The sequence below is a fragment of the Musca autumnalis genome, unplaced genomic scaffold, assembly GCF_047663935.1.
Source record: "Musca autumnalis isolate F117 unplaced genomic scaffold, ASM4766393v1 scaffold_3, whole genome shotgun sequence".
NCBI lineage: Eukaryota > Metazoa > Arthropoda > Insecta > Diptera > Muscidae > Musca > Musca autumnalis.
Window position 1 is genome coordinate 205,422,830 of NW_027411866.1, and position 24,902 is coordinate 205,447,731.

At 39.4% G+C, this 24,902-nt stretch overlaps 1 protein-coding gene across 4 annotated transcripts in view; it reads right to left on the reverse strand.

Moving 5' to 3' along the window:
* Positions 1 to 24,902, reverse strand: part of Nmdar2 (glutamate ionotropic receptor NMDA type subunit 2) — a 545,795-nt gene that overhangs the window by 126,940 nt on the left and 393,953 nt on the right. Inside the window, exon 2 of one of the 4 annotated variants that reach the window (XM_073976410.1) lies at positions 20,443 to 20,517. The exons of the other annotated variants lie outside the window; for them this stretch is intronic. The gene's annotated coding sequence lies outside the window, so the exon portion shown is untranslated. The remainder of the gene's footprint in view (positions 1 to 20,442; positions 20,518 to 24,902) is intronic. 4 annotated transcript variants of the gene reach the window in all.

Sequence of the window (24,902 nt, forward strand, 5' to 3'; positions counted from 1 at the left end):
GGTGAAATAAATAACTAAGTCGACACGACACTATCAGGTACTTTATTGTGACGATGAACTGATATGATATTCGCCTCATCATGTGGATGACCTATTGGCTACATGAGAATACACTATGCTGCAGTTCCAATGGCAGTTGCTTCCACTGAGTATCGCTAACTATATCAGACCACATCGGTGCCGCATAGTTTACCACAGACTGGCCTATCGCGTCGTATGTGGTGAACATGGTTTTATTATCTGCAACCAAAGTGTTGTCGTCTAGCGACTTGAGAACCATCTTCCTGCTCCTTAGCTAATCGCAGATATTTGCGACATATTCAGATGATCTAAATAGTCGGGATTCTTACTCTGTCGATTTGTAGATTCAAATTGCTTGAGTGGAAGCAACTGACAATGGAAATTTAATGCAATCGTCTTCCTAAGACATAGCTTTTATGTCGTCCGGATGTTGTGGAAGTCCAGAGAAGTAGAAGTTAAACAGTTTGGGAGATATCAGCCCGCCTTGGGGAACTCCCTATTTCACTCAACGGGGCTTTGACTTCATGTTTCTGAACTAAACATATGACCGGTAATTAATGTCCTCAAGCAGAATAGCATGGCCCGAATGTCTTCTAAAAATCTAGTGTCACGTTGTGGTTTAGTTTACATGTACGATTATGGCGTGAAAGACAGTCGTAGCGCTATGCAACTTCCGGAACCCATGTCGGTTATCGGCATTTCGGTAACTTCCACCGGGCATGGTACGAGTAAGGACTCGAACGTCTTTGCTACTGGTAAGAGAACGGAAATCGCCCTCTAAGATTTCCCCTTACTCGAAGCTTTCCAAGATTTCAGTAGTGTGACAACCCTGTCCTGGTAACGACAAATTGAGCACATTGGTTAAATATGATACTCAATGTTTACCTACCATTTCTCCGCGATTTCTGCACCCTCTACTGATAGGTAAGGTGTTATTTCATGTATTCTACCTGCAGGAATACCTGAGGGGAACGTGATAGGGAGTGACATCTAGTTTCAACACTTAGACATATACAAGGTTCAGATAGATCATGTTGTGATAGACGGAATACACCTTTCCACTGTGCTAAATGTCCGACCGATCCAAGGAACGAACATCGATATGGAAAATTTCTTTGTATCAGCCAAGGTATGTACTCGTCTTAATCTTACGGCAAAAGTGCGAGCTAACACCAAAAGGACTCGATTCAGACCATTTCTTTGTAGCAGCCATGGTGTGTACTCGTCTTAATGTTACGGCAAAAATGCGATCTAACACCGAAAGGAAGCTGAATGTCTTCTCCGCTAACATTATCCACATGATTGAAGTCGGCGAAAAATAGCGCACTCACACTCATCGGAAGAAGAGGAAAGAGAAGAATGAATACCAGCGCACAATGGTTCGGGAATCGATTTTCCTGGCCAAAACCCCAATTTTTTGTTGTCCCTGATTGTCAATATCCCCTTGAGATTCGATAGTAAACATATTGAAACTAAGGAAACCAACAAATAGATCGCCATATTGGCGTGGCCCCTAAATACGACCATTTTTCGCAATTTTGGAAAATACGTAATTTTTGCAAATTTCTGGAGAAAGAAATAGCTATTTCTCGGAAACTGTAACTATAAGATCTTGTGTTCGTTGCTTTTTTTTAATTAGATAGGATTGTTATCGTTAAGAACCATTTCCATAAATTACCGTAGCGTTTACACAAAGTGAGCTCTTTTGTTTTTCCTCAGGTACTAAATTTTAGTAAAATTCTAACTTTGGTGGACTAGAACATGGAACAAAGTTCCGTTTTCACAGATTGATGCCCGAGAGTGTCCTCTTTTAGCCCATATATACTTTTGATATGATATGAAAACCCAAAGATTATTTTTTTTAATTTTGGAAAAAAATTGATTTAAAAAAAAAAAATAAAAAATTCCAATTTTTTTTTAATTTTTTTAATTTTATGATTTGTTTGTTTGTGTTTGACCTTTTTTAAATAGTTAGAACATATGAAAAACTCAAAAGCACTCATAATTTGATGCAGAAAATGAAAAAACAAGAATTTTTAACTTTGACCTTGAATTAATCTGGAATCGGTTTTATCGGGTTTTGAGGAGTTTGCCTACATCTGTTGAACGATATTTTGAGGAGTGAAGTTACATTTGTTGGCCGAACTATATACATTAGGCCGGGGCGATTTGAAAACCTTAATGAACCCTGCGCGTTTCTGATTCCTGGGATTAAACTGAGCAAAAAAGTCCACTAGACTATAGTCTACGATGAAAGTCGAGCCTCCCGATTTTGTCTTTAAGTTTTTCATCCACGTTTTTTGGACATTTTGGCATATAACGACGAAACTATTGAGATTTTCGATCCAACACATAGACAAAAATTGTAGCCAAGACAGTTACTAAGAACTCTCTAATACATCTCCAAAGCATTAGAATGCTCCGTCAGGCTGTTTTGGCCTCGAGAAGGTGCAAACTTTTCGGAAAATGTTGATAAATGGCACTGTACTACAAAACTTGACCAGAAAAATATTTAAGCGTTCTGATGCCAAATTCGAACGTGTTGGGATCCTTGGTCAACCAAAATGCCTATAGTTCGTTTGGCTCACTTCATTTTATTTTTTATAGTGGTAAAAGTAGTGAAAATCTGGGTTTCTTACATTTTCAAATTCAAACGGGCATATATTCTTTTTTTCACCACGGATTTCTATTGATCCTTCTTCCTTTTAAAGGGGTGAAAAATATCTTTCGAACAAGTTATTATTTTTTTTAAATTGGTTAACAAATGACTGTGTTATAGTGGTTCAAGTCTGAAAAACCCCACAAATAAACTATAACTGAATTTCTCACAATTTTCAAAATAAATATTGAACAAAACAAAAAAACATATTTTTTGAAAATTATGAGAAATTCAGTTATAGTTTATTTGTGGGGTTTTTTCAGACTTAAACCACTAAAAAAATAATAATATCTTATTCGATAGATATTATTCGCCCCTTTAAAAGGATAAAAAACTTAAATATTTGAGCTCGAGTCGTCATAAAATTGGGGAAGGGTTCTTTGTTTCAATACAAAATCTAAGACAACTGATGAGTCCAAGTGGCGGTGGACGAAACTAGTCTTCTCTGCAATCCCCAAATGTAATCAATTTTAACTACATCCCACCTTAAACTTGTTGTTTTTAAAACAACAAATATGAGATTAAGCTTGACTTGCATACAAATTGTAAGTAAAACACACATCTCAACAAAACTGCCAAAGTGAATCTAAAAAAAAAAAACTTTCACCGTAGACCTATGGTCTAGTGGACTTTTTTGTCCAGTTCAATCCCATGAATAAGAAACGCGAAGGGCCCGGCCTAATATACATATATTGTCAGCATAGGTCCATGTTTTCGTGCACCCGACAACTCCCGTTTTTCGGTATCTTTAGGGTTGTGGTTACAATTTTTTACAGAAATGCCTGTAATTTGCAATATGAGGTTCATAGCAAGCACGAAACATCCCCACTAAAAATTGTGAGCATAGGTCCCTGTTTTGTTATAAATTTAATCTACATTTTTACCGAACCAAATTGAATTTAACATTTGAGGTTCCTAGTGATCACAAAGCTTCTCCAATACGAATTGTCAATATATGTCCTTGTTTTAGTATATCCCCCATACAACGGTTCCTCCCGATTTACGGTATTTTGAGAATGTAATTCGACATTTGAGGTTCTGAGTGGCCACGAAACTTCTTCACTAAAAATCGCCAACGTAGGTTCTTGGTTTGGCATAGTCCCCATATAACGGAGCCTCCCGATTTGCGGTATTTCGAGGGTCTAGCTACATTGTTTGACCGAACTACCAGAATTTATAAAACCTTTCCACCAAAAATTGTAAAGATAGGTCCACACTTTGATATAGTTCCGTAGGTGGTACCTTTCACCTTTCACCTGCACACATTTTTATACCCTACACCACACTGTGGTAAGGGGTATTATGTCTTTGTGCATTTGTATGTAACATACAAAAGGATACGAAAGAGACCCATAGTTCCTATATACATATACATAAATTCACTTTCTGAGTTGATTTATGCATGTCCGTCCGTCTGCCCATGTATTTTTGTTCGCAACGTACAGGTCGCATTTTTTGTCCGATTCAGCTGAAAATTAAGGAATATAATTTTTTAGCAATGGGAAGAACGCTATTGCTTTTGGTGAAAATCGGTTCAGATTTGGATATAACTCTCATATATATTTTCGGCCAATTTGAGGTATTTGCTGCACCAAACACGCTATATACGTCCGATTTTGATGAAATTTGGAATGTGTGACTGAATTCGGTCTAGAAATAAGTGTGCCAAATTATATCGAAATTGGTTCAGATTTGGATATAGCTCCCATATATGTATATTCTCGGCCGATTTTAGGTATTTGATGCACGAATATGTCCGATTTCAATAAAATTTGGAATGTTTACCGGGATTTTGCATAGAAATAAGTGTGCTAAATCTCAATGGTTTGGCTGTTATATGCCAACATATCCAAAAAACGTCAATAAAAAACTTAAAGTCAAAATCGGGAGGCTCGATTTTCACGGTAGATATAGGGTCCAGTGGACTTTTTTGCTCAGTTCAATCCCAAGAATCAGAAACGCAAAGGGCTCATTAAGGTTTTCAAATCGCCCCGGCCTACCCTATATACATAAATTTGTTTTGGTAAGAAAAGTATTTCAATCCACACATGCTGAAGGTATATCTCTGTCGGCAAAGCCGACTTATACTTTTTTACTTGTTATTTATTAATTTCTATTTATTTTTTTATGTATTCACCCATATATTGATTTATTTTTTTTGGAATACAAAAACTAACATTAACAGGAAGAACAACAGCAACAAGAACAGGTTTATCTCAATTCAGTGACTTTAAAAAATTGTCCAAAGTGCTCAAGGTTTTTGTGCGGAGTGATTTTTTCATCGAATAACCTCATAAATAAAATTTTCATAGGTAAAAACTCATTAAAATATGATACAGTTATATGAGATTGTAAAAAAGTTATAGTGTGCCCTTATAACTATCCGGGACGCGACTGAACTTTGCCATGCCAACGAAAAAACCATGCTACAGTAGTTAAAGTATAAAATTCATTAAATACTTGTGGGCCACATCGGTCGTCAATAAAATTCTTTCTCTACTACTTCTTCCTCTCTATGGCAACTGGAAATATGAACTAACAAAACAATGAACTCCGTTCGCTGTATAACAGTAAAATATCTAACACGACCTTTAACAAAATCAGACTATTAACTAAAAATTCATTTTCTTCTTAAATATCAAATTTAAGCGGATTACTATTTTCATTTCATCATCAAAATTGTAAAATTCCAATTACATTATTGCTAACATACTCAATTAATTCATAATATACGCATTGTATTGAAAATACATACACACATATGTACATACATATGTGTGCTTGGCTTACTCTGCAGAAATTATGTTTTTTCCAGGGAAATTGTCAGCCATACATATGTATGTTCCAATTATTTGTTTGAGAAGATTTTGGCCTAAAATCGTTTTGAAGTACTTCATCAATTCAGAGAAACTCTGCAACCATTGGAAATGTAGCTATGGCAGTGATGTCATCTCGTGAAACCACTTGAAAATACTTCATATGTTAGGCAATTGAATGAATAGCAATAATTTTTTCTTTTTTTTTGGCAAATTGTTAAGTAACAAACATATTTCGAATACATTGATTTCCAATTCGACATGCCGCTTTATTAGTTTGTAATGAAATATACATTTTTATAAAAATCATATTTGACGAAAAGGTTTTGGGATAGAGCAACAAATAAAGTCTGAGGGACATCAGTCTAAAAGTTTTAATAAATTTAAAGAGATGATTCCATCACTTTATTTGATTTTCCAAACTCTTGCCTTAAATATTTAGTTTGCCCACCTAAAATATTCACATCCAAGATTTTTGCTTTTCTCAGAACTCAAATGTTATATTCGTGAAAAAAGAAAAAATCCCGTGAATATTGCGTGATTTGGTATTCGTGAATAAAAGTAATTCAATTAAGGCATACACTTTTAGAAGTGGCACTGGCGATGATGATGATGGTGCCTTTATACAGTGATTTGCTTTTTTCAAGTGTTTTGTAACTTTTCTCTTTTTTTTTGCATATTTATTAAGTGTTCGTTAAACACTTAAAGACATGTCATACAAAATGTATGCGCATACATACATACATATGTATACATGCAAGCCCTCAAATAACATCCTTCACACCCCAACTACTCGTACAGACACTCAAGCTTGCACATAGCCCCATTTCCATATGACTATGTATGTGTATAAAAATAAAAGTAATGTTAGTGAATTCCAATATTTTTCACAAGCAACTAAACATGAATCTTCCTATCCTTCGTTTCCAATTTCAGTTACAACTATTATTACCACCACCAACCAAGCAGCGAGAACCAACAAGCCACGCCAAACCAATCGTCATCTCCCACTTTGATAACACTTAAAATGGTAACATCAGAACATGGCTGGTAATGGCGCTGTTCTTCATCAACATTATCTGGCATCGTTGTGCCTGTACGAAGCAGACAAATAACTCTGATATCCTGACCAATTTCCGTAAGCCAGCCATGTCATATGTAATCTTGATTTGTTTGCTTAACCCACTTTTTTGGTAGGTATTTCGTTGGTTGGAAATTGTGTCGGTCGGTTTGGGTTATTTGATTGCTATTGCCTTGAATGGATTTTATGTTCGATTCGTATACGAATTAAAGTGATATGTTTTTTTTTTGTTGAGCAAAGATTTAATGTTAATGCTCTCGAGAATTATGGCAATCGAATAGTTCGTAACATGGAACAGTGGTAGTAGCGGTGCAAATGAGAGGAATATTTTTTAATTAATTTCTCGTTGGAATCGAGCTTAACCCATTAATGGCCATTGGCAACTTAGGTTGCCAAATGACTTCTTCCCCTTTGTTGTACTCTTAGAAATAAGTGGGAATTGGGAATAGAAAAGTAATTCTACTATAATAAAGATCGCACAATCATTCGCATACATTACGATCTTTATGCCATCTGGAGGTTGTGGAAGTTCCGAAACGTTAAACAGTTTCGAAAATATGACCCCACCGTGTCGAAATTCCTTTTTCTCTCTACGAGTTCTTCGACTTCTTATTTCTGAATTCGCCAAACGACTGGCGTCCAGGCGTATAGCTGTTATATATGGTTGTGACAATATCCAATTATCCTTGTGGGGCGTCTTCGTTCACCGTGCAAAATGTGGAGCTATCAATTTGCTAGGCCAGCGCTGTACCTCTCTGGACATTGTCTAAGACGGAATGTCAAAGCTCATGATGAGCATTAAAGGCCCCAAGCATTAGACGGTTATTGCCCTCCCCTAAAGCGAACTAATATAAGAGTTGCAACGCAGGGCACAACTATTCATCGGCAACTTTACCTCGACCGTCCCACACTTTACTGCTACTTGTATATATTCCATGTATGGATTACTAGAGTCAAGCTCAAGCGAGACAGACTGGTGTATAAGGAAGACTGATGTATAGGGAAGGCAGGTGACTTCCTCCTCATCTTCTTGTACGATCCTATCACAAAGCGTAGCAACAGTAATAGTGAGCTTTATTTTCTGGATCGCGGCAACCATGTTGTTTCTCCGACTCATAAAGTATACAATTTTGCTGACTTTGGTGCGCAGACCGTTGCAATTGAATTGAATCCGGGGCGCTGACCAACAACATTTGTGTTAGATGCTACTGGGATGTTTTGTAACGTGATTTTGTCTAAGGCTGGGGTAGACATAGTCGTGTCCAGGGTTGGCATAAGGGCCCAGCCAAACCTACTCATCTAACTTCAGTGGATCTGTGGTTACATCCCATCGAAGCAGCCACTTTCCTGGAACTGGAGATAGACCCAGAGCCAGATTGAACAGAGGAACGAACATACAAACATAATATTAATAAACACTGTTACAACAACAACAACTAAACCTTACGGAGTAAAAAGACGAGTAATCTCCCTTTCCTGGGTAAAATCTCCCTTTCCTGTAAAACTAATTTATAATCTACTGAAGTTTAAATACGATAAGAAGGTTAATTGGCTGCGGGATCGGCAACTTGGATTCAGCGAATGATTTGACTAGATGATCGATCTGAAGATAATCGGGAACTCGATGGTTCGCTGTTCGGTAGTAGGCGATTTGAAGATAATCGGAAGTCGATGATTCGCTGTTCGGTAGTAAGCGATTTGAAGATAATCGGAAACTCGATGATTCGTGTTGTAGATGTTCGCCAACTCGGTGTTTGTATATGTTCGGCCACTCGGGGATTCGGTGCTCGGGGTTCGGCCACTCGGTGATTCGGTGCTCGGGGTTCGGCCACTCGGTGATTCGTGTTGTAGATGTTCGGCCACTAGGTCTTCGTATGTGTTCGGCCACTCTGTGATTCGTGTTGTAGATGTTCGGCCACTCGGTGTTCGTATGGTTGCTCGGACCCTCGATTCTCGTGTTTTGTATGGGTTCGGCAACTCGGGGATTCAGTACTCGGTTCGGTTTTTCGGGTCGCGGTTAGTTAGTGTTAGTTCTAAGTTAACCTCTACAGTATACTACGAGTACTGACTAGTGGAACAACACCCGAGGGTGTGGTGGAACAACACCCGGTGGTGGAGTGGAACAACACCCAAAGGTGGAGTGGAACAACACCCGAAGGTGGAGTGGAAAAACAACCGAAGGTAGAGTGGAACAACACAAGAAGGTGGAATGGAACAACACCGAAGGTGGAGGGGACAACAACCGAAGGTGGAGTGGAACAACACCCGAAGGTGGAGTGGAACAACACCCGAAGGTGAAGTGGAACAACAACCGAAGGTGGAGTGGAACAACACCTGAAGGTGGAGTGGAACAACACCCGAAGGTGAAGTGGAATAACACCCGAAGGTGGAGTGGAACAACAACCGAAGGTGGAGTGGAACAACACCCGAAGGTGGAGTGGAACAACACCCGAAGGTGGAGTGGAACAACACCTGAAGGTGGAGTGGAACAACACCCGAAGGTGGATTGGAACAACACCCGTAGATGGAGTGGAACAACACCCGAAGGTGGAGTGGAACAACACCCGAAGGTGGATTGGAACAACACCTGAAGGTGGAGTGGAACAACACCCGAAGGTGGAGTGGAACAACACCCGAAGGTGGAGTGGAACAACACCCGAAGGTGGAGTGGAACAACACCTGAAGGTGGAGTGGAACAACACCCGAAGGTGGAGTGGAACAACACCTGAAGGTTGAGTGGAACAACACCTGAAGGTTGAGTTGAACAGCACCCGAAGGTGGAGTGGAAAAACACCCGAAAGTGAAGTGGAACAACACCCGAAGGTGGAGTGAAACAAAACCCGAAGGTGGAGTGGAACAACACCCGTAGATGGAGTGGAACAACACCCGAAGGTGGAGTGGAACAACTCCCGAAGGTGGAGTGGAACAACACCCGAAGGTGGAGTGGAAGAACACACGAAGGTGGAGTGGAACAACACCTGAAGGTGGAGTGGAACAACACCCGGAGGTGGAGTGGAACAACAACCGAAGGTGGAGTGGAACAACACCCGGAGGTGGAGTGGAACAACAACCGAAGGTGGAGTGGAACAACACCTGAAGGTGAAGTGGAACAACACCTGAAGGTGGATTGGAACAACACCTGAAGGTGGAGTGGAACAACACCCGAAGGTGGAGTGGAACAACACCCGAAGGTGGAGTGGAACAACACCTGAAGGTGGAGTGGAACAACACCCGAAGGTGGAGTGGAACAACACCCGAAGGTGGAGTGGAACAACACCTGAAGGTTGAGTGGAACAACACCTGAAGGTTGAGTTGAACAGCACCCGAAGGTGGAGTGGAAAAACACCCGAAAGTGAAGTGGAACAACACCCGAAGGTGGAGTGAAACAAAACCCGAAGGTGGAGTGGAACAACACCCGTAGATGGAGTGGAACAACACCCGAAGGTGGAGTGGAACAACACCCGAAGGTGGAGTGGAACAACACCCGAAGGTGGAGTGGAAGAACACACGAAGGTGGAGTGGAACAACATCCGGAGGTGGAGTGGATCAACACCCGAAGGTAGAATGGAACAACACCTGGAGGTGGAGTAGAAAAACATCCGAAGGTGAAGTGGAACAACACCCGAAGGTGGAGTGGAACAATACCCGAAGGTAGAGTGGAACAACACCCGAAGGTGGAGTGGAACAACACTTGAAGGTGGAGTGGAACCACACCCGAAGGTGGAGTGGAACCACACCCGAAGGTGGAGAGGAACCACACCCGAAGGTGAAGTGGAACAACACCCGAAGGTGGAGTGAAACAACACCCGAAGGTGGAGTGGAACAACACTTGAAGGTGGAGTGGAACAACACTTGAAGGTGGAGTGGAACCACACCCGAAGGTGGAGTGAATGCATTCGCCATGTGCAGTTGCACAAAGCGATTAAGAATTACACCGCAGTCGTAATCCTGAAGGAGTGCGGCGATATGATCCATTGTCGAAGTTAAACTAAGTTTGGACAAAATATTACGAAGTGGTTCTAATCGGTTGATCCGTTCGAGAGTTATCGTGAGCATCAGCTAGATAGACAGACGGACGGACAGGGTTAAATCTGCTCCAAATTGTCTGAGGCACACATTAATCAGATGAGGCACATTTTGGTCGTATCATTTTGATCGTATCGTTAGCCTAAAGGCTGAGGATATAAAAAAAAAACGTATTTTTACTTGTTCACAGCTGTACCCAAACTGCCATCAAACTATGTATATCTTAACCTTATCACAGCTATGCCTAGGTATTACATATGTATATTACCCATTATTTACAATTCCAAATCTCCATAGATTGTGGTATGGGAAATGGTTCGAAATAGTGCGCGAAGTGTGGGGTGAATACTAATGACAAGCATTGATGCTAAACGATGAGTTTCTGTGAGGTGAGGGTTGGTGGTACTCTAACATAAATATCGTTTATTATAATCTCTAGAAAAAAGTTAAATATATTTCTATCATCCCCTTAATTCGATTTTTTTCTGATTTTTCTACTCCGCCTATTATTGGCGTCGAAGGTTATGGTGGCGGATGGATACAATTTGAATGTGTTGTTAATATGATTTCCGATTTTATGTTTTCGTTTTTCTGCTGTTTTCTCTTTTGTAAATGACTTTAACACGTGAGTTGTTTACAATATCTTAACATCGGTGGGCCCTTATCACAGAACACACAGCGTGAAATATAAAATGCGATCGACAAACATACACACGTTATGTGTACTTTCAAGTGGCAAGTGTTAACGACAGTTTTGATTTGTGTTTTTTTTTGGTGAGAGGAACTACATTGTGGTTATGGGGAGAGGTGTTATTGGCTTTCTGGTTTGAACTATGTTTTGATTTTTATCCTCAATAACTAAGTGGTAATGGTGTTATGTTTCCTCCCAAAGTTTGTAACCATAAACTTTATTGCCGTAACGACAGAGTGATGTATTGTGGGAATGGAGGAAGATTTTTTAAGCGAAGGTGTCATTATCCTAATAGTCTTTTTTTTGTATCTCATCAACTTCGAATAACAGCTAAGAAGTTGACCCATATAGACTATCTTCAAAGGTTTATGGGGTCTCCAGCTAAAATACACTTAAAGTAGAAATTGTAGATCATGCACAATTTTGATAGAGCATGCACAATTCTTATGAAAATATCTCGAAACTTGATATCAATTGGACTTACGCAAAAATTCGGGTCGCTTTGAAGTGCAACTTAAGTGCAGCGGCAACTTGGAATGTTTGGAATGTAAAGCCTGTAGGCAATTAAAAATTATAATTTTTTTCCTTGAAAAACTTACTGTTTTCTGATTTACATTTTTATTGGTCCGCATGTTTAATTTTAATAGCAAAATATTTATTCATTTTTCAGTCGATAATAAATTTTTTTAATGTCCATCGAAAGGCTTTAAATTTGAAATTTATTGCCTGACATATTGCCTGGCTGGTGAAATTTATAGCATGACTAAATTTTATGAGAGGGATTTTTATATGCATGTTTATTCATGTCCCTGTAAAATAAATGATGGCTAACCCCAAAAGCCAGTAATGACCTCTTTTTCTTGGCTTATGCGGCTAGTTTGGTAATTTAAATAATTTTTGTGTAAAAATTCAACAAAATTGATGACTTTCTACAGGCGACACAAAAGAAGATAGAGAAGCTTTTGTGACTTAAGGGAAAATATTTGTTTTCATGGTAAAAATATGAGCTACCGAAAAGAAAAACCGAAGTAAGCAATAAATCACCAAAATTCAATGTGATGAGCGTATAAGTTTTCTTGGGCGACATAAAATGAGTGTTGATTGTTCCTTGGAGGAACTACCATTGTCAATTGGAACACAATTTGTTCCCAGTATTGGCTTTCCTCGAAATTTTTAAGTTAACCACAATTTTTGCTGGTCTATTTATGTAGATGACCATTTTTCAATTTAATTTTCAAAACCGTTACCAGTAACACGTGTCAAAAACTTGGTCATTGTTGACACTGATGAAAGAATATCCATCATCTGTTACTTATCCTTTTTTCCAGCTGGTATTTTCTTATCTTCTAGAAACAATGAGTAAAAAAAAAACATAAAAAATGGTAGGGAATTTTGAAATTATAATATGGAAATTTACCGACATTTACGGAAATTTATGCTTTGTCATATCCTGTCCAAAACGTTAAAGGATTGATTTTTTTGTCTCCAGGTTGTGTTTTCTATTTGTTCTGTTTTTATAGAAAATCTTTAACACAGTTAAGAACAGAAAGGCAGGAACACGAGGGATATCGATGAGTTTGCTAATAAATAAATAAATCAGTTCTAAGAAAGTAAAAATACAAAACAGACATGAAAAATTAAAAAAGAAAACAAGTAAAAAAGTGTCAGACGGCTTTGCCGACAGATATATACTCTCAGCCAATGTGAAGTGTAACTTTCACCTACGGACAGATCGAATGTATTTAAGGTCTCTTCAGAAGTTTGTGGTTTTTTTGGACATTTAAACTTGCTGACAAAAATGTGGACACAAATGTTGAACCTTACCCTTAGGGAGGACCGATATGGGCAATTTTAGAAGTTAAACTAGATTTTGACATAATATTTGGAGATCCACAGTTTGGAACAAATTGGTTGCCCCATTCAATAGATATCGTTCTAGCATTATAGTGACATTTTTTAAATATTGGGGAGAAGTACCGGTATTTGTGGACCGGTGTTGCCCCATGAAACTACGTTTGGATAAAATATGACGAAGACCAAATGCTGGACTAAATCGGTTGAACAGTTCGAGAGTTATCGTGCTCACATATGGTGACAGCCACATATGGTGACATAGGGATTTTTTACACCTTTGGGGCTGTTTTACTAAGAAATATGGACTTGCCCCTGAGAAAAACTTTTGCCGTTGTAATAGAGGTAACGAATGCAAATCGCTTCAGCAAAAATCAAAGGGATTCGAGGTCTGTAAAACTAAAGTGAACTTATCCGAAATTTTGTGTGAGAGGTACCAGAAGTTGTAGATAAATATAGTCCATATTCGAACCTTATCTATATTTGGTATATATGTTAGGATGTGCATGGATTACATCGGTCACTCCCTTCAAGAGTTATCGTGCGCACAATTTTTTCGAACATTTTTGAACTTTTGTGTGGGAGGTACCTGAAGGAGTGGACGGATATGGCTTATCTTCGAATTTAAACTATGTTTAGACAAAATATTACGAAGGCAAAATTTTGGACCGAATCGGCAGATCCGTTCGAGAGTTATCTTGCGCTCCAACCACTACACACGGTGTCATAGGGGTTTTTGCAACTTTCAGGCTATTTTCTTAGGCAGTATGGACTTGCCCCTGAAGAAACTTGTACCTTCGTATGGGGACAGTGAATACAAGGTGTTACAACAAAAAGCAAGGCGATTCGAGAGCAGGTCCTAAACTGAACTTTTCCAAATTTTTGTGTGTGAGGTACCCTAAGGAATTTACCGATTGAGTCCATATTGGAACCTCATCTAAGTCTGGTAGAAATTTCACGATGTACAAAGTATGGACCAAATCGGTTACTTCCTTCAAGAGTTATCGTGCGCACAAATTTTCCGAACATTTTCGAACTTTTGTGGGGGATGTACGGGAAGGAGTGGACCGATATGATCCACCTTCGAACTTAAACTAAGTTTGGACAAAATATTGCTAAAGACAAATTTTGGACCAAATCGGTTCATCCGTTCGAGAGTTATCGTGCGCACCAGCCAGACAGACGGACAGACGGACGGACATGGCTAAATCAACTCCAAATTGTCTGAAACACATTTCGTCCAAACATACTTGGGGTCTAAAACCAATATTTCGATGAGGCACATTTTGCCCGTATAAAAGTGTATATACCCTTTCTAGCCTAAAGGCTGAGGGTATAAAAACGTATTTTCCAAAATGGCGATCTATTTTTTTTTGGTTTCCTTAGTTTCAATATGTTTACAATCGAATCCCAAATGGAAATTGACAATCAGGGACGACAAAAGTTGGGTGTTTTGGCCAGGAAAATCGATTCCCGAACCATTGTGCGAGAGTAAGTGCGCTATTCTTTGCCGACTTCAATCATCTAGATAATGTTAGCGGAGAAGACATTCAGCTTCCTTTGGGTGTTAGGTCGCACTTTTGCCGCAACATTAAGACGAGTACACACCTTGGCTGCTACAAAGAAATGGTCCGAATCGATGTTCACTCCTCGGATCGGTCGGACATTTAGCACAGTGGAAGTGTGTATTACGTCTATCACAACTTGATCTATCTGATCCTTGTATATGTTCAAACTAGATGCCGCTCCCTATCACGTTCCCCTCAGATCCTCGGATCGCTGAGAAATGTTTGAGGTATATCATCATTTCTGCAGTTGCCAGATATATTCATTCAGATAGAATACCCGGAATAAGACCTAACTTCTCATTACAGGCTGCATAAATCGTGGTGGAATACGAGTCATGGAATGGACGATCGATATCTATATGTTCATAAGCGAGCACAAAAGAAACAAATGGTCAGAACAGAGGAAAAGCTGCAACTTAAGCACGGGTATTGGGAAACTGTGATCAACGGTTAAACCACCAGAAGGAAAAATCTGACGTCTGTCATATTCAGCAATGTGTTGAGCATTCGGAAAGTGATAGGGGGAAGAGTTGAGTTTTGCATCGCACTAAACCCCTCTCACCCGAAGATGGACCGCCAATATCTCTGGTGCTGAAGTTGCGGAAGTCGTTCAGAAAGCAAAATCATCCCAATCTATTCTATTGTCACGTTGAAGCAGCTAGGTTAACACGAAGTAGGATATTTCACGAATGTGCTCAATTTCTTGGTATCGACCCACATAACTCCCGAAGCCTTGAAAATGACAGGGTTGTCCCACTATTGAAACCTTGGAAAGCTGGGAGTAAGGGTGATCTCATTTCTCTTACCAGTAGCAAAGACGCTCGAGGCCTTACTCCTATTGCGCCCTGGTGGAAGTTATCAAAATGCCGATCATCTACATGATTTCCGGAAGTTGTATAGCGCAATTTCTGCCATTCACACCATAACATCACATGAAAACTCAGCCTGAACAAGCCGTGTGACAGGGCGGTTTTCGTGACACTAGATTTGTCAATGGCATTCGAGCCATGCCATCCTGCCGTCACTCGAGTTCGAAACGTTGAGTCCCAAATTACATTCGCTATTGCCGGTTGGCATATGTTGAGTTCAGGAACATGAAGTCAAAGCCCCGTTGAGTGAAATATGGAGTTCCCCATAGCAGGCTGATATCTCCCAAACTGTTTAACCTCTACTTCTCTGGACTACCACAACCTCCGGATGACATAAAATATGTCTTAGGAGGAAGATTGCATTAAATTGTCATTGCCTGTTTCTTCCACTCAAGGAATTTGAAAATTTCAACATGGTTAGGTCCTTGAATCTACAAACGGAGTAAGAATCCAGACCAAAAATTATCTTAAGATAGTATATTTAGATCATGCGTATGTGTCGCAACTCTCTGCGCTTAGCTAAGGAGCAGGAAAATGGTTCTTAAGTCGCTGTCAGACAACACTTTGGGTGCAGATAATGAAACATTGTTCACCACATACAGCCCGATATGTCAGTCTGAGGTAGCGATACTCAGTGGAAGCAACTGCCATGAGAACTGTACTGTCCACATGATGAGCCAAGATCATATCAGACCATCGGCACAATAAAGTACCTGATTGTGTGCTATCGACCTAGTCATCCATTTCACCAACTTATGGATAGGGACCCTCTACCCAGGCACGTACGGCGATATCTTCATGGTCTAGAAGGGGAACGAGGTCGGAGGTTTCAGCAAGAGACCCTAGATAATCAAGCTTATACTGATGGACCAATTGCTTCCAGACAGACGCAGTTAATAGCGTCATTCTACAGCACAGCTGCTCATTTTTTGAAAAGACAGACAGCGAGTCTACTGAGTTGTCTTTGCATTTGCTTTTCTCTCTCGCGTACACCATCATCCGGCAAAAAGAGGCACACGCGCCCTTAATGAGAGTAACAACAGAACAACCACCATTCAGTCTTCGTTCCGAAGTCAACGAAGAAGGTTCTGCTGTCGCTTGTTTCATTGATTTTTAATAGCTGTGTTCCTTTACTTATCTGAGGTTTCCATTTTTAACCTGCAAAGCGTTCCTTAACCCCAAAAAGTGGCAGCATTTTTTAAGAGAGTGAGTGAAGAGAGAGAGTGCATATTTGCCTTTCTCTTCTACCACAGGCTACCAGACAAATTTCTGTAGGTAAAAAATGGTAGAACTGATTTTTCGACTTTTGTTTGACGATTATTTCACATTGAAGAAAAAAAGAAACTAATTTGAAAACTGTGAAATAAAAGACGAAAATTGATTTTTATGTTTCTTTTTGACATTGCTACCAGATCTACCATTTTCCGCTCCTTTACTTTTCTGGTAAAAATGATCGTGAGAGTGCAATTTTGAGCAATTTAACACTTTTCTCTTTTACCACTTTTACGATTAAAAAAAGTAAAGGAACAAAGCTAATTTTAGCAATGCATTAACGCACACGCTGTTTGTGGAGAGAGTGAGAGAGAGTCGTATACGTGAGACCGCAAACAATGCGTTTGTATTTGTGCCGATACCCGACGTACACTATGTGTGAAAAAAAAACATAATTTGGTTGTTGCTTTTTTCACTCATACATTTACACATGCATTCGTTTTATTTGTATTCCTGTGGTCGCCCCTGTTCTACATTGTGAATAACGTACCCATTGCATCTGAAAATAAACAACTCCCAATAGAGAGCAAAAGTGGTATTACTGCAATTAAGCTCGGAATGATGTGCCACTTCAATTCTTACTGAGCTGGAATTGAAAATACTACACAAAACTTATGTCCAGTGTATAAACGGTCCTCACATTGCCCACTCATCATAGCCCCAGATCTTTATGGATGCACTCAATTGAGGTTTCATTTTCCCTGAATCTGGAAACGGTGCCCGGACATAACTCCCACGGACATAACTCCCAAAATTCGTTGGGAGTTATGTCCGTGAAGGAAAGCGGACATAACACCCAAAAAATCGCGGACATAACTCCCAACGACTATTTTCTTAATTTATAAATTATTTCTTTGCTTAATTTTGAAATTTATAGTTATACATTCTTTTAAATTTTGGAGTAGAAGTGTCAACCAATACCGATGTTGTGGATACATCCTCCTGAATTCATAAAATTATTTAAAAACGAAATTATGTCCGAAATTATATAAGTAGCAGTTCGGAGAAGTTTTAAATTGTACAAATATTTGTTAAGAAAATCGCGCTATTTTTTCAAAAATATTTTCTACTTTTTATCTCCTTAAATTGTGAAAATATTTTTGAATACTTTTACAAAAAAAAATTATTTTCTTAAATTGTGAAAATATTTTTGTAAAAATCGCGAATATTTTTACAAAAACTTTTTATCTTCTTAAATTGTGAAAATATTTTTGTAAAAAATTGCGCGATTTGTTCAAAATATTTTCGCCTGCATCGCTTTTCGTTTTTCAGAAAGTATTGGAATATTTTTACAAAAACTTTTTATTTTCTTAAATTGTGAAAATATTTTTGTAAAAAATCGCGCGATTTTTTTCAAAAATATTTTCCCTGCGGCGCTTTTCGTTTTTCAGAAAGTATTTCAATATTTTTTACAAACATTTTTATCTTCATAAATTGTGAAAATATTTTTGCAAAAAATTGCGTGATTTTTTCAAAAATATTTTCGCCTGCATCGCTTTTCGTTTTTTCAGAAAGTATTTGAATATTTTTACAAAAACTTTTTATTTTCTAAAATTGTGAAAATATTTTTGTAAAAAATCGCGCGATTTTTTCAAAAATATTTTCGTTTTTCAGAAAGTATTTGAATATTTTTAAAAAAACTTTTTATTTTCTTAAATTGTGAAAATATTTTTGTAAAAAATCTCGCGATTTTTTCAAAAATATTTTCGCCTGCGGCTCTTTTCGTTTTTCAGAAAGTATTTCAATATTTTTTACAAAAATTTTTATCTTCTTAAATTGTGAAAATATTTTTGTAAAAAATTGCGCGATTTTTTCAAAAATATTTTCGCCTGCATCGCTTTTCGTTTTTCAGAAAGTATTTGAATATTTTTACAAAAACTGTTTATTTTCTACAATTGTGAAAATATTTTTGTAAAAAATCGCGCGATTTTTTGTCAGCAAGTATTTGCGAATTTTAACAAAAATTTTTTATTTTCCTGCAGGCGGCATTTTTCGTTTAAAATAGGTTCGAAGGCAAATTTTGAATATAGTTTCGATTGAGATGGCTACTACTTATTTTGTACTTAATTTTCTTAAAATTTTTAAATCAATTATAAATTATTTTGTGAAATGAAAAATGCATATGAACTTAAAGTTAATTTTTAATTAATTAATTTTAATTAATTTTTTTTTCTTATACATTTGAAATTAAAATTGTATTTAAATAAAAATCACTTAAATTTTAAAAACGGACATAACTCCCATTGGGACTTATGTCCGTTAAGGGGGTCGGACATAGCTCCCAAAAAAATTTGGCAGTTATGTCCGTAAACCAAGGCGGACATAACTCCCAAAATCGTTTTGGGAGTTATGTCCGTTGAGAGTTATGTCACGGCACCTCTGGAAACACCACTCGATTGAGAAAAAACTATAAACTTGTTGAATAAAATGCAGTTATGCAAATATTTTTGAAGGAGATATTCGAAGGACTGGATCGATATAGTGCATCTTGGAACACGTAGCGATATAGCTTCATATATGGCCAACCAATGATTTATTTAATAAGGCAATTGTCTATAGTTTGACATAAGGAGTTCTCAATAGGTAACAAATCTTCCTTATCAAAGTTTGTCAACATACGTTCACGTTTGGGTCTCCTCCCTCAGGTATTTGATATTCCTTTCTTGTTGACCTACTCTTTCCTCTTTGTCATTAAGGATGGTATGATAAATTCGGATCTGTCGAACTTGCCTTTGTTTTCTCTTGTTTTCGTTTGGGAATGTCATGTGTACCTAAACCATAAATTATAACGAAATTTATAACAAAAAGGTTTAAGAAAAAATATCCCTCCCTTTTGATTGGTTCTTAGTTCGAGGAAATATTCAAAGAAATCCGATGACACCCTTTGTTGCAAACTGTCGGATTTAAAGAAAAACGAATGACGGTATCTGCCACCAGCATCCCCTCCGTCATTCACAGAAATGAACCATAACACGTAAAGTAAAAAGGAAAAAATGCAAAATAAATACCGTCGCTATTTGTTCAAGGATGCGGGTTGGCTGATAATTGTAGACATAGCTGTTGACAATTTTTAATCGATGCTTTTGATGAATAGGTTTACAAACAACCATCAATGGGCACGTCAAAAGATTCTAATCAATGAAAATTGAAATTTGAAACGTAACAAGGGTAATGCTGGGGTTTTTTTTCTATTTAAAAGAAAGAAAGGTGGGGGTTATGGGGCCATGATAACGGAGACAAGTGGAAATTGTGTTGCTGGGACAAAAGGGGAAATGTAATTTGTGAACTTTAATTATTTGCCATTTTGAAATTTGTGTTAAGATTTTGATTTAGGTTTTCAAGAAAAATCTTGTTATAGAAAAAATCAGATTACAATTTTTGAATTAAACATTTAAATATGTGTTAGCAGCACAGTTGCTAGCCTTAAGTCAAAGCGACTTTTTTATCGAAAAATCCGCAATAATAAAAATTGTAGACAGTCCAGTCACAGAATAACCCTACTGAGGGTACGTTTGCTTCAATTAATAAAAAATAATATTTTTTATTAGTAGTATTAATAGACAAAATATAAATTTTATTATAATTTACCATTACATAGGTCTTGCTCTGCCAAACCACTCCGTACCAGCGTTTATGATTTTTAAACTTTATTTTTTAGCTTACCTGAAACAAAGATAAAATTAATGTTATAATAATGGATCAAGTCAGGTCACCACTATAAAGGTAATATTTATGTATATTTTAATCTCGAGACAAAATCTTTAATTGTTTAAATAAAAATAATTTTTGACATGTTTTCATTCCATCATCGGCATTATAAAAAAAATTTCAAAATACCACATTACAAAAGATACCAAAAAACTGTCCTGACCGAATTTAACATAGCAAAGCCCAGGATTTATCTTGGTCCCGTTAAAGATAACGAGCAAACATGTGCCGCACGTTCACCCATAAAAACGTTAAAAACATGGGTTTGGGCGTCGAATTAGTAACCCTCCCCTAGAAAAAGCAGCCTACTATGAAAAAAACGAAAGAAAAGAAAAACAAACCCCTCCAAAGTTGACGAACCCCGCAAACCTTTTAAGGACCATGATCTGCAAATCTCCACCTGGGATCTTCGCACTCTTAATAGAAAAGGTGAAGTTTACACATTGGCAGGTGCACTTGAACAGTGCAAGGTCGACATTAGTACCATACACGAAATACCATGGATTGGGAAAACCGTCACAACAACACCTAAACGTGACACACTGTATTATAGCTGCCATGACACAAAGCATGAGTTTGATTGCGGATTTGTAGTTAACTGAAGGTTAAAACATCAGACCAAAGATATATTTAACGAGCGCTTAGAAGAAACTTAGGACCGCTGCCCTGCCCATGACATTAAAATTATTCTGGGCGATTTTAATGCAAAAATTGGAAAGGAGAATATTTTTGGCCAGCATGTCGTTAAATTCAGTCTCCACAGTGATGCATCTGACAATGGTATGAGCCTGATAGACTTTGCCGCTGCAAAAAAATGGTGGTTAGCATTACCATATTTAAGCATCTCGATATTCATAAGGGCACCTGGCTGTCTCCAGATCAAAAATCAAGTAATAAAATTGATCATGTTGTGATAGATGGAAGATATTCATCGAGCGTGTTAGATGTACAATCGTTCCGAGGAGCAAACATAGATCCGGACAACTACTTTGTTCCAAAAGGGTACGTACCCGTCTAAACTTTGCAAATAATGCACGGACAGATATAACGCGGAAGTTGGATATAGTAAGCTGCAAACACAACAGATAGCCACAGCATATGCCACTCAACTAGCCCAATCGCTTAATGAAAGCAATCCTCGACACACGCAGCCTTTAACACCAGCCGTTGTTGTCCCAATACCAAAGAATGCATCCTTTTTGCAATTTAATTGCAATGGACTCCGAGGTAGATTTCATGAGTCGGAGGAATATCAAGGTCGCTGAGGTGCAAGAAACCAAGCTCAACAACAACTGTAGGTTACAACGTTGCGATGGTTACAATGTGCTAAGGAAGGATCGCACGAGAAGTGGAGGTGGGGGATTAGCTTTCCTATTGCACCAGTCTGTCCAATACAGACCTATCTCGCTTGAGCCTGTCTCTAATGACCTGTACATGGAATGTATGGGGGTAGCAGTCAGGTATCGAACTGCCGAGATAGAGTTGCTGAACGTATACATCCTGCCGAGAAATAGCTGTATCCCAGATTACGTGCCTAACATTAGCCCGCTTTTGGAAGGTCACAATCGTCTGGTCCTGGGTGACTTTAATGCGCATTATGAGATGTGGCATTCGGCCCTCGGAAACGACCAATGAGGTAGAGCGCTGGCTGAGCAGATTGACAGCTCTACGTTTTGCACCGTCAATAAGGACGCCCCTACCAGAATTAGAGGAGAGTGTCACAGCTCGCCAGACATAACCATCGTGTCACCTGGCCTGACAAATGACGTTACCTGGCAACCCGTCATTTCCCTTGGATCAGACCATTTCCCCATAATTGTCTCCATTAGCAGACCACCCGATTTCATTATCTCTGAACGCCGCATATTCGTCAATCATAAGAAAGCTGATTGACGTTCCGAAACATCATCACTGCTGCAGCCGCTCGACATATCCCTGCTGGTCGAATAGCCGAAGTAAGACCAAACTTCCCAGCAGAGGCGACGGGATTTGCAGAGAGCTGACTCTGGAAGTTAACAGGCTGGTCGGCGAGCATAAGCGGAACAAGTGGTTAAATCATCTGAAGAGTTGCAACATTGGAGCCGGTATAGGTGAATTGTGGGCAACGGTTAAGTCACTCTCGAACCCTGGAAGAAGGGAGGATAGGACCCCAGTCACGTTTGGCGACGTTAAGTTGACTGACCCGAAGAGGTGCGCAAATTATTTCAATCGACAGTTTGTCGATCACCCCGAGAGTGACAGGGCGAAGAGAAGAGTATTACGTCGCATCAGATCTCTTCCTGCCGAGGAGGAACCACCACAGTTTACAATGGATGATGTTGCAAATGCCATCAGGAACGCTAAATCATCCAAAGCATTGGGCCCTGATGCAATCTCCATGGTAATGCTGAAGGAGCTGGATGAGCCGGGAGTGGAGTATCTCACTAAAGTTCTCAACTTGTCGCTATCCACCCTTATTGTTCCCGAAGTCTGGAAAATGGGCAGGGTGGTCCCACTACGGAAGCCCGACAAGGATGCCAGCAAAAGCGAATCGTACAGACCGATTTCGCTTTTGTCGCCCGTAACAAAGACCCTTGAGGCCTTAGTCCTCCCCAGTATCAGAAATAGCTATCAAGTTGCCGATCATCAGCATGTATTCCGTAAGCAGCACAGCACGACAACTGCGCTGCATGCCATTACCACACATATTTGTCAAGGACTCAACCAGAGACGGCCGTGCGATAGAACAGTGATGGTGGCGCTTGACTTATCAAATGCCTTTGATACAGTCAGGCACTCCACGCTGTTTGAGGACATTGAGCAAACAACTCTCCGGCCAAGCTTGAAACGTTGGATAATCAATAATATGTGTGGACGCCAGTCCGACGTGGAATTCAGGAACAAGAAGTCCAAGCCCCGTAGAGTGAAACAGGGATTTCCCCAAGGTGGGGTGATATCTCTGGAACTGTTTATCCTCTATCTCTCCTGTATTCCGCCCCCTCCAGACGGCATCGAGATCTTAACGTATGCGTATGATTGCACGATCCTGGCGTCAGGTACCTATCCTGATGACATCTGTGAGAGACTGAACCACTATTTAACCGATCTTACCACCTTTTTCCATGCGAAGAATATGCAGATATCCGCCACAAAATCTACAGCCACTCTGTTCACCACATGGGCAGCGCAATTTGGACTTGAGTTGAATGACGTGGTCCATTCGACACTACATTCACGTCGTGCGCACACGCCACAGCTATCTGCGACAGACTGAAAAGTAGGAACAAGGTCCTCAAGTCCCTAGCCGGCGTCACTTGGGGTGCAGACAAAGAAGCCTTGTTGACAACATATAACGCGAAAGGTCGGTCTATGGTAAGCTATGCGGCACCAGACTGGTCCCCGAGATTATGTGATACGAATTGGAAAAAGATTCAAACTTGCCAGAATGCCGCCCTGAGAACAGCAACAGGGTGCCTCCTCAAATCTTCAGTGGACCATTTACATGAGGAGGCAAAGATTCTTCCAGTAAAGCAACACAATGAGATGCTTTCGTTGCAGTACCTGCTTGGATGTTACCGTGTGAGCCATCCCAATCACCATCTCGTGGGTAGGCCCGATACATTCAGGCAGATCAGGAAGGATATCCATGCTTTAGAACGAGAGCCCCAACGATACAGGAGAGAATCCCTAGATCAACAAGCATATCAAGCAGATTTGAATAGCATTCACACGGACGTAGTTGCCAAGGCCTTAAGCAATTATAGTGTGAATAAAGTACTCGGAGTACATCCCCCATCTATCGCAACTAAGGAGCGTCAGCTGCCACGACAAACCAGAGTTGTTTTGGCTCAACTACGCTCGGGATATTGCAGTCGCCTAAATTCGTATTGGGCGGAAATCGATCGCGCCGTGCAAGACATATGCCCGGTATGCCGCATGGGCCCGCACGACACACAACACCTTTTTAACTGCCCCGCCAAACCTACCCATCTAACTCCAGTGGATCTGTGGCTAAATCCCATCGAAGGAGCCATTTTTCTGGAACTGGAGATAGACGCAGAGCCAGATTGAACAGAGGAACGAACATATAAACATAATAAAAACACTGTTACAACAACAACAAGCAGTAGCAACGCGTAGCGCACGAGAGAGGTATCGGGAGAAAAGGAGAAAAGATAAACGTCTTTTCCGCAGGAAAAAAGAGAAATGGAAAGGCGGGAGTGTGAACAAATCGAGATGTACTGGAGACAGAATGAAGTCCGAAAATTTTACCAAAAGAGTAAAACATCAAACTGATGGCTTTGGTACTGGCACATCCTCCTGTAGAGATCAGCAAGGTGATTTGGTAACTGATACAGATA